An 8,244-nucleotide genomic window follows, 5' to 3' on the forward strand; every position below is an offset into this window, starting at 1 on the left:
TCAATTTTATTGTTCTGTTCAAAGAAACAGCTTTAGTTTTATTGATTTTCTCTATTTTTTTTTTGTTTTCCATCTCATTGATTTCTGCTCTTTATTATTTCTTTCCTTCTGCTTGTTTTGGGTTTATTTTGCTCTTCTTTTTCTAAGCTCTTGAGGTAGAAGCTTAGATTATTTGTTTGAGACTTTTCCTATTTTCTACGGTAAACATTTACTGCTATAAATTTCCCTGTCAGCACTTTTCATCTGTGCACCACGAATTTTGATATGTTGTGTTTTCATTTTCACTTAGTTCAATGAATTTTTTATTTTTTTAAATTTTTATTAGCTATTTATTTTTGGCCGTGCTGCGCAGCATGTGGGATCTTAGTTCCCCAACGAGGGATCGAACCCGTGCCCCCTGCAGTGGAATGGCAGAGTCCTAACCACTGAGCAGCCAAGGATGTCCCTATCTATAGTACTTTTTATTATATCTCTTTATATATCTTATTTGGTGGTTACTCTAAATATTATATTACATATACATAACTCATCACAGTCTTCTGGTGATATCATTTTACTAGTTTGAGTGAAATATAAGAACCTACTTTCTTTTATATCCATTTACCCTCCCAATTATAATGTAATTGTCTTAAACATTTACTCTACGTATATTTAGAACCACATCAGACAGTGTTATCATTTTAGTTTCAAGGGTCAAACATAATTTAGAAAACTTAAGAGGAGAAGGAAAGCCTATTTTATTTACCCATATTTTTGTTTAGCATGTTCTATGCATGGGCAATCCATGCTGGGGAGTCAGAGAGGCACCCATCAACACTGAAATCAACGGCTGACATCAAGACCCGCAGCAGCACAAGTCTGAGGAGAGACCTTCAGGTTTCACCTGCAGAAAACTGGTCAAAGCCAGCATGGAATGGGTACTAAAGCAATCGCTGGAGAAAGGGGTCAAACCAAGAAAATTTGTGAAGGTACATTCAAGATACTTATCACACACCCAGAAGGAAGATAAAGAATGGCTGTGCAACCCAGAAAAGAGCTGCTCACCCGGGGCTAAGGGATCCGCAATCCTTCTCCAGCTCCTCCGATTTGACAAACTACCCTGACTTACAAACTCCTCAGGCTGCCTGAGGAGAGGGCCTTGACTGCCCCACAGCCTCCTACAGCGCAGACGAGCCTTTCCAGGTCATCTGACTATACCACTGTAGCCGTATCTTTAAAACTACATAAACCATGCTAAAAGGAAAACATACAATAGTGAACAAAAGAAGCCAGAAGCAAAATGAACCTTACTGCATGGTTTCATTTATATAAAAATCAAAAGAAGGTAGAATTGAAGTATACTATTTAGGGATGCATACTTGGGTGATAAAAGTATAAAGAAAAGCAAATAAATCATTACCAAAATTTAGTGGTTAGCTCTAGGGGAGAGAGAGGAATTGTGCATGGCAAGGGGTATGCACACGGTAGGCAGTGGAGGCTATAAGGGGCTGACAATGTTCAACTTCTTGACCTGGTTGGTAGTTTCACGAACATTCACTTTATAATAATTTGTTAAACTGCACAGGGAAGTGGGGGGGACAGAACTGAGGAAGGAGTCAGTCTATCCAAGTCGTGGTCAAATGGGTCTATTCTTTCATTAGAGGCTGCCTAGGTATGGGTTAAGCGTATGGCCTCTGGGTTCAGTTGACTTGGATTTGAATTCTCTGGCTCTGCTACCTACTTGCTGTGTGACCTTGTGCAGTTTGCCCAACCTCTCTGTGCCTCAGTTGTCTCATCTGTAAAAATAAGGATAATAATACTACCTAATGTGAAGATTAATAGCTCTCAGGTGTGCAGTAAACTGGGCATGAGCTTTGTTAAATAAGTAAAAAGTTGTACATTCATTCAACCTAAAAATTCCTCGAGGACCTGTGCTCTTGGGCCCATCAATAAGCCTTCACAGGCCCGTGGTCTTGGGCCCAAGAACTGGAGCTCCACCTTAGAGGCAATGAGGCCACCACCCACTAAAATCCAGACCAGATTGCTGGCCCAGGCCAGGCTGAGCCAAGGGGTTATCCAGAGGGTCCCGGCTTGGGGCACCCCTTCAGGGACTGGAAGCCAGGCAGGCCCCCACTGGCCTCCTGCTTCCGCAGCTGGGCTGGGCATGGGGGCTTCGGGCAGTCTGGCACCAGAACCAGCGGCCTCTTCTACTCCAGGGCTCAGAAGAGCAGAGAGAGGTCAGACTGTGAGAAAAGACGAGCAGGGAGAGTAGAGGAGCTGGGAGGGTCCTGGACGCTTTTCATCCCTTCCACAGAGGGAGCAGCAGAAACAGAAGTGCGGGGGTGGGGTGAGCAAAAAAGGAACCAAAAGCAGAGAATGAGGCCAGCCCAGCCAAGCGCTTTTTGTGGGGTCTTAATTAAGCCCATTGTTCCTTTCAGGGTAGAACATATGTTCAGGGCCTGGCTGAGGTTTGGGACTGAAATTTCAATGGTGCTGGGCCCTATGGCCTGCCGGGGAGGGGAGCCAGCAGGGGGGGAATTGAGGGGGACCATCCCTAAGCCCTATAAAACCGACAGTGTCTCCCAGAGTCACCTTCCACTATTTCCAGAACAGGAAATAAAACAACCAGAAAGGGTAGCAGAGCCCTCACCCCAGTGTGGGGAAATGCCCGTGGGGTAGGACAGAGCTATGGCACCCGAGCAGGCTGTGACCCTCTGTGGGACTCAGTTTCCCAAAGTGTGCCATTCAGGTGAGGCTGTCTAGGACAGCAGACAGTCACCAGTACCTGCCACGCCCACGAGCAGGACCCACCCCACTCACCCACCCCCAACCTATCCCCATTCCCCCCACCTGGTCCCAGCAGCCAGAGAGCCCAAGGGTGAAGGGCTGAACTCAGAGTCAAGCTTCCACCTGAATGCTCACTCTGCTGCTCATCAACTGGGTCCCCTGGAGTGAGTGACTTAAGCTCTCTGAACCTGTTTTCTTATCTGTAAAATGGGGTGATAATTCCCATCCTCTATGTTTCCAATGGAAATTAATGAGGATGAGCCTTGTCGAGCCCTTAGCACATCGTGCCTTGTGCATGTTTACTGTTATCAGCAACCCATCATCACACATGTGACCTTCCCCTCCTGCAGCCCTGACACAAGCCCAGGAGGACACTCAGAGCAGAGTGAGGAAACAGACAGTAAAAAACAAAGACCAAGAAATTTCTGAAGATATGGAAGTGGACTGTGAAGAATTTTTAAGAGACTTGTAAGCATGCTAAGCATTTCCTCTACATTCTGGGATGTCAAGCCAAGTTAAGGGACCTCAGGAAAACCATGTAGAGTTTGACATGTGCTCCTTGGAGTTTGAAGGATGCAGGAACTGGTGTCCAACTCACATCTGAAAAGTCTAAAGAAAAAAGCCAGATGGCGGCTGCCCTGGGATAGCTGAGGGGAGAAAAGCAGAAAGTGGGCAGGCAAAGAATCCGTGAGTTCCTCTGGGTCATATGTGGAATCTGAAGAAGGAAGCCACGCTGGGTCACCTTGAGAGGGTGAAGGGACTAGGTGACCCCCCCAGAAACCAAGGGGCAGAGAGGGGTCATATACAGAAACAGCAAATGGAGACAATGTCTGTGCCAAGGGAGCTATAGGTGAGAAATCCTTAGTGAGAGAGATGGTCTGCGAAGAACCCAGGAAGCTACTTCTAGAGTGAGATGACGAGCATTTGGAAAGAACCACAGCCACAGAGCAGCAGCACCAGGTGACAACTATAGCAGTCAGGCAAGAACTTTCCTGATTCTTCCCACTTTGAGGTAGAAACCAGCAGCTAGGGAGGTGGGCAGGAGAAGGAAGAGAGAAGTTGATCACACCCCCCGTAAGCTCACGTGTCCCCCTGCAGGGCTCCCAGTCTGCTATAGGTCTAGGCTGAGGGAGGCGAGAAGCCCTAAATAAAGTTGGAGTTCTTATAGTACACTGGACTGGACATTCTAAGATTTGGAAAAAGATGCTATTCATTAGCTGTTAGTGATTGGGAAAGCCCTGAAAACAGCCAGAGATCTCACCCAGGGGCAAAGAAGAATAAGATGGGAAAGCCAGTTTAAAAGGGCTGGGGAGAAATGATATATATAGCTGCTTTCTATTTGCATCCTAGCAAGTCTAGCTCATTCAAAATCCAGTTACAGATACACAACTATGGAGTGATAGTTGCCAAGTGAAAAAGGCAAGGTACAGAACATTGTATAGAGTGGTGTCTTTTATCTAAGAAAAGGGAAAATACAAACGCAAACAACTAAATACATACATACATACATACATACATAAATTTCCTTATATATTTAACATGGAAGGATAAACCAAAAACTAACAAAAATGGTTTCCAATAATGGGAGAAGGAGACAGGATTGGAAATTAGATTTTGCCGAAAGTAAAACCCAACCATGTTGGCACCCTGATCTCAGACTTCCAGTCTCCAGAACTGTGAGAAATAAATGTTTGTTCTTTAAGCCATCCAATCTATGGTGTTTTTGTTATAAAAGCCCAAACTGACTAAGACAGATGCTTAACTTAAAAATTACTGAATTACTCTTGATGAAGCTCAGTATCTTTATTGCAATGATGAATTTTCAGTTTCAGGTTAATATATGATGATGATGTAATGTTCTGTTTCTATGAGCCCTTTTTTTGTCTTTTAGGAAATTGATCACACAGGGAAAGCTGCTGTGTTTGTCACACGTCATAATCACATCGATGTACTTTAAAGCTTAAGATCACCAGTGTAAAGTTACTACACACACATTCTTTGCTTCTAGCTCTTTATGCCATGAGCCCATATTCCTGTTCTTCTCCAGAGTCTGACATAAATTGTGTTTAGGGCTTTCTTAAAGCCCTGGGTTGTGATTTTCAACTGTATCCTGGACACTTTGGCTATTTTGCCTGTAAAAGATCTTTGAAAGGTCACCTGTTGCTTTAGCCGGCCCAGCATGTGTTCTCCCTTCTTCTGATATCAGCAGGCCAGTTTCTCCTGAATGAATGGGCCCTTCTCCACTGTTGGTCCATTTAGTTCAGCTGGAGCTAATCCCACTCCCAGGTCCAAAGGTGGCCATGTGGACCAGACCTGGTCTGACAGTATACCCTATCCTGCCAGCTCTGAGTCCATACTGATATAAATAAATGATTGAATAAATAAATGAATAGTAAGAAAAGACAAATTTCCCACACAGAAGAACTCCAAATAATTTATGTAAATATTTACTCCTCCAGAAATGGGAAGTTAATTCTCCATACCATAAGTGTGGACAGCACTTAGTGACTTGCTTCCAAAAATTATAGTATGGAAAGGAAAAAAGGAATTACAGCAGAGAAATCTGACAAACACTATCTCACCCAGATGATCGTGATTAATACTATCAGTGATAAACCATGCTGCTAATGTCATGTACTTTTGCTATGATGTGATAAGAATGGAGACGGCAGCAGAAAACATCAGGGAAATAAGTCAATCTAAAGAACAGAGGGAAAAAATACTGGAAAAATTTAAACAAAATCTCAGAGACCTGCAAGACAATAACAAGTCATTTAACATGCATATAATTAAAGTCCCAGAAGAAGAGAATAAAATCAAGACAGAAAAACAATTTGAGGAAATAACAACCAAAAATTTCCCAAATCTGATGAAGAACATTGACTTGCAGATCCAAGGAGCTCAGCAAACTCCAAGTAGGGTAAATACAAAGAAAAACACACCTAGGCACATCATAGTCAAACCAGAGATAAAGTGAAAACCAAAGATAAAGTGAAAATCCTGAAAGCAATTAGAGAAGACACATTATGTATAGAGAATCAATGATATGAATGAAAAGTCATGTGACTTTTCATCAGGAAAAAAAATGGACACCAAAAGACAATGAAATGACATCATTAGAGTGCTGAAACAGAAAAATAAAATGCCAACCCAAAACTCCTAAAGCCACCAAAAACATCCTTCAAGTTGAGTGTAAAATGAAGACATTATCAGATAGATGAAATCAGAGATAATTTGTCTCCAGTGACCTGGGTTATGAGAAATGCTGAAGGAGGTTCTTCAAGCTGAAGGGAAATGATACCTAACGATAACTAATGTACAGGAAGAAATGAAGAGCGCCAAAAATGGTAAATAAGTAGGTAAATATAAAAGGCTATATTATTTTTTATTCTTGGGATTTCTTTAAAATAAAATACACTGGAGCTTCCCTGGTGGCTCAGTGGTTGACAGTCCACCTGCCGATGCAGGGGACACAGGTTTGTGCCCCGGTCCGGAAAGATCCCACATGCCGCGGAGTGGCTGGGACCGTGAGTCATGGCCGCTGAGCCTGCGCGTCCGGAGCCTGTGCTCCGCAACGGGAGAGGCCACAACTGTGAGAGGCCCGCGTACCGCAGAAAAAATAATAATAAATAAAATAAAATAAAATAGACTGTTTAAAGCAAAAATGATAATCATGTAAGATAGGTTTATAACTTATGTAGAAGGAAAATATATGACAAACATAGCACAAAGGATGGAGAGGACAGGTAAATGGCATCATACTTTTGGAAGGAAATAATAAAAGTAGTGAAAAGGTATAGAATTAAGAGGCCAATAGAACAAATGAGTTAGAACACTTAAAAACATTTGATTGACCCAAAAGAAGGCAGAAAAGGAAAAATAGAGGAACAAAAAGTTGAAGGAACAAATGAAAAATAAGTAGCAAGATGATACACTTACACCCAACCACATTAATAATTACATTAGAGGTAAATGTATTTATGCCATCTATACCATCTATATTATAAAATAATCAGTTATCTAGGTTTCCACATTAAGAAGCTAGAAAAAGAAGTAAATAGAAGAAATTCAACCCTAAGTTAACAGAAGATAAAATAATAATTAAGGGCAGAATTCAATGAAATGGAAAGAGATAAATAAAGGAGAAAGTAAAGACAAAAGTCTGTTCTTTGGAAAGATTAATAAACTTGATAAACCCCTAGCTAGACTTATCAAGAAGAAGGAGAGAGTACAAAATACCAGTATCAGAAATGAAATGGGTGGTATCACTACAGATCCTACAGACTTCAAAAGAATAATGAGAAAATATTGTGAACAAATTTTAAAAATGAAATAATATTGATCTTAGACACTCTTTTGGAAAATAGAAGAGGAAGGAGCACTTCTGTATCATTCAGGGTCCAATCAGGAGACAGAAACTACATGGTAATTCACATGGTAATTTGAAGTTTAATATAAAGAAATATTATCAGGAGATTGGGGGGAAAAGGGGAAATTGTCTAGTAAGAGTGCAAGAGAACCCTAAAGAATACTGGAATAGCAAACATAGTGAGTAGCCGCTATTCCTAGGGGCTGAGCTCGGGCGATCATAAATATCCCCCTCCCTGGGCTGAGATCCAGACTTCACTGAAGAGGACATGGCACAGCACATTGGACAGTGGAGAGGGTTAAGGTGCCCGAGGTACCATGTGACTTGATGGAAACCTGTCCTCTGAGGTGCAGAGGGAAGTCATCCACAGTGAGGTGCTGCGCCTTGGAACCTGCTACAAAGTTGCTGGGGTGGCCATTTATGGGGAAGTACCTCACCAGCACCACTCCACCGCCACCTGAGGAGGTACCCAGGAAGGCTGCTGGCTGCCACGTGCTGCATGAACAGGGAGGTGGGGGAGCCACCATGCTGATCTACCTAAGCACTGGGAGCTCATGCTACAGGAAGAAGAGAAAATCCTTCTCTCCTCCAGTGTCCCTCGAGCATCCTCTACTGACTTAACGTGGTGCCTGCTGACCAAGGTGAAATATTTACATGACCATCTCCTTGATCACAGAGCAGGCAAAGAAGAATGGATTTGGAGTTGATAGGCAATAGACTGATAACTGGCACAGCCTGTCAATTCATTTTCATGTGGGCAGAAAAACTCTGAAAACAAAACTGAAAAAACTTACAAGAAAATTACAGACCAATATCCTTCCTGAGCACAGAGGTAAAAGTCCTTAACAAAACATTAGCAAATCTATTACAGTAATGTATGAAAAGGATAATACATCATGACCAAGTAAATTTTATCTCAGCACTGCAAGGCTGGTTTAACATTTTAAAAAATCAATCAATAAAATTCACCACATTAAAGAATAAAAGACAAAAAGTACAAAATCACCTTGATAGATGGGCAAAAAGCATTTGACAAAGTTCAACAGCCATTCATGATTTAAAGTCTAAGTGAGCTAGGAATAGAAAAGAACTTCCTCAACCTGATAAAG

The sequence above is a fragment of the Stenella coeruleoalba genome, assembly GCF_951394435.1.
Source record: "Stenella coeruleoalba genome assembly, chromosome: 16".
Lineage (NCBI taxonomy): Eukaryota > Metazoa > Chordata > Mammalia > Artiodactyla > Delphinidae > Stenella > Stenella coeruleoalba.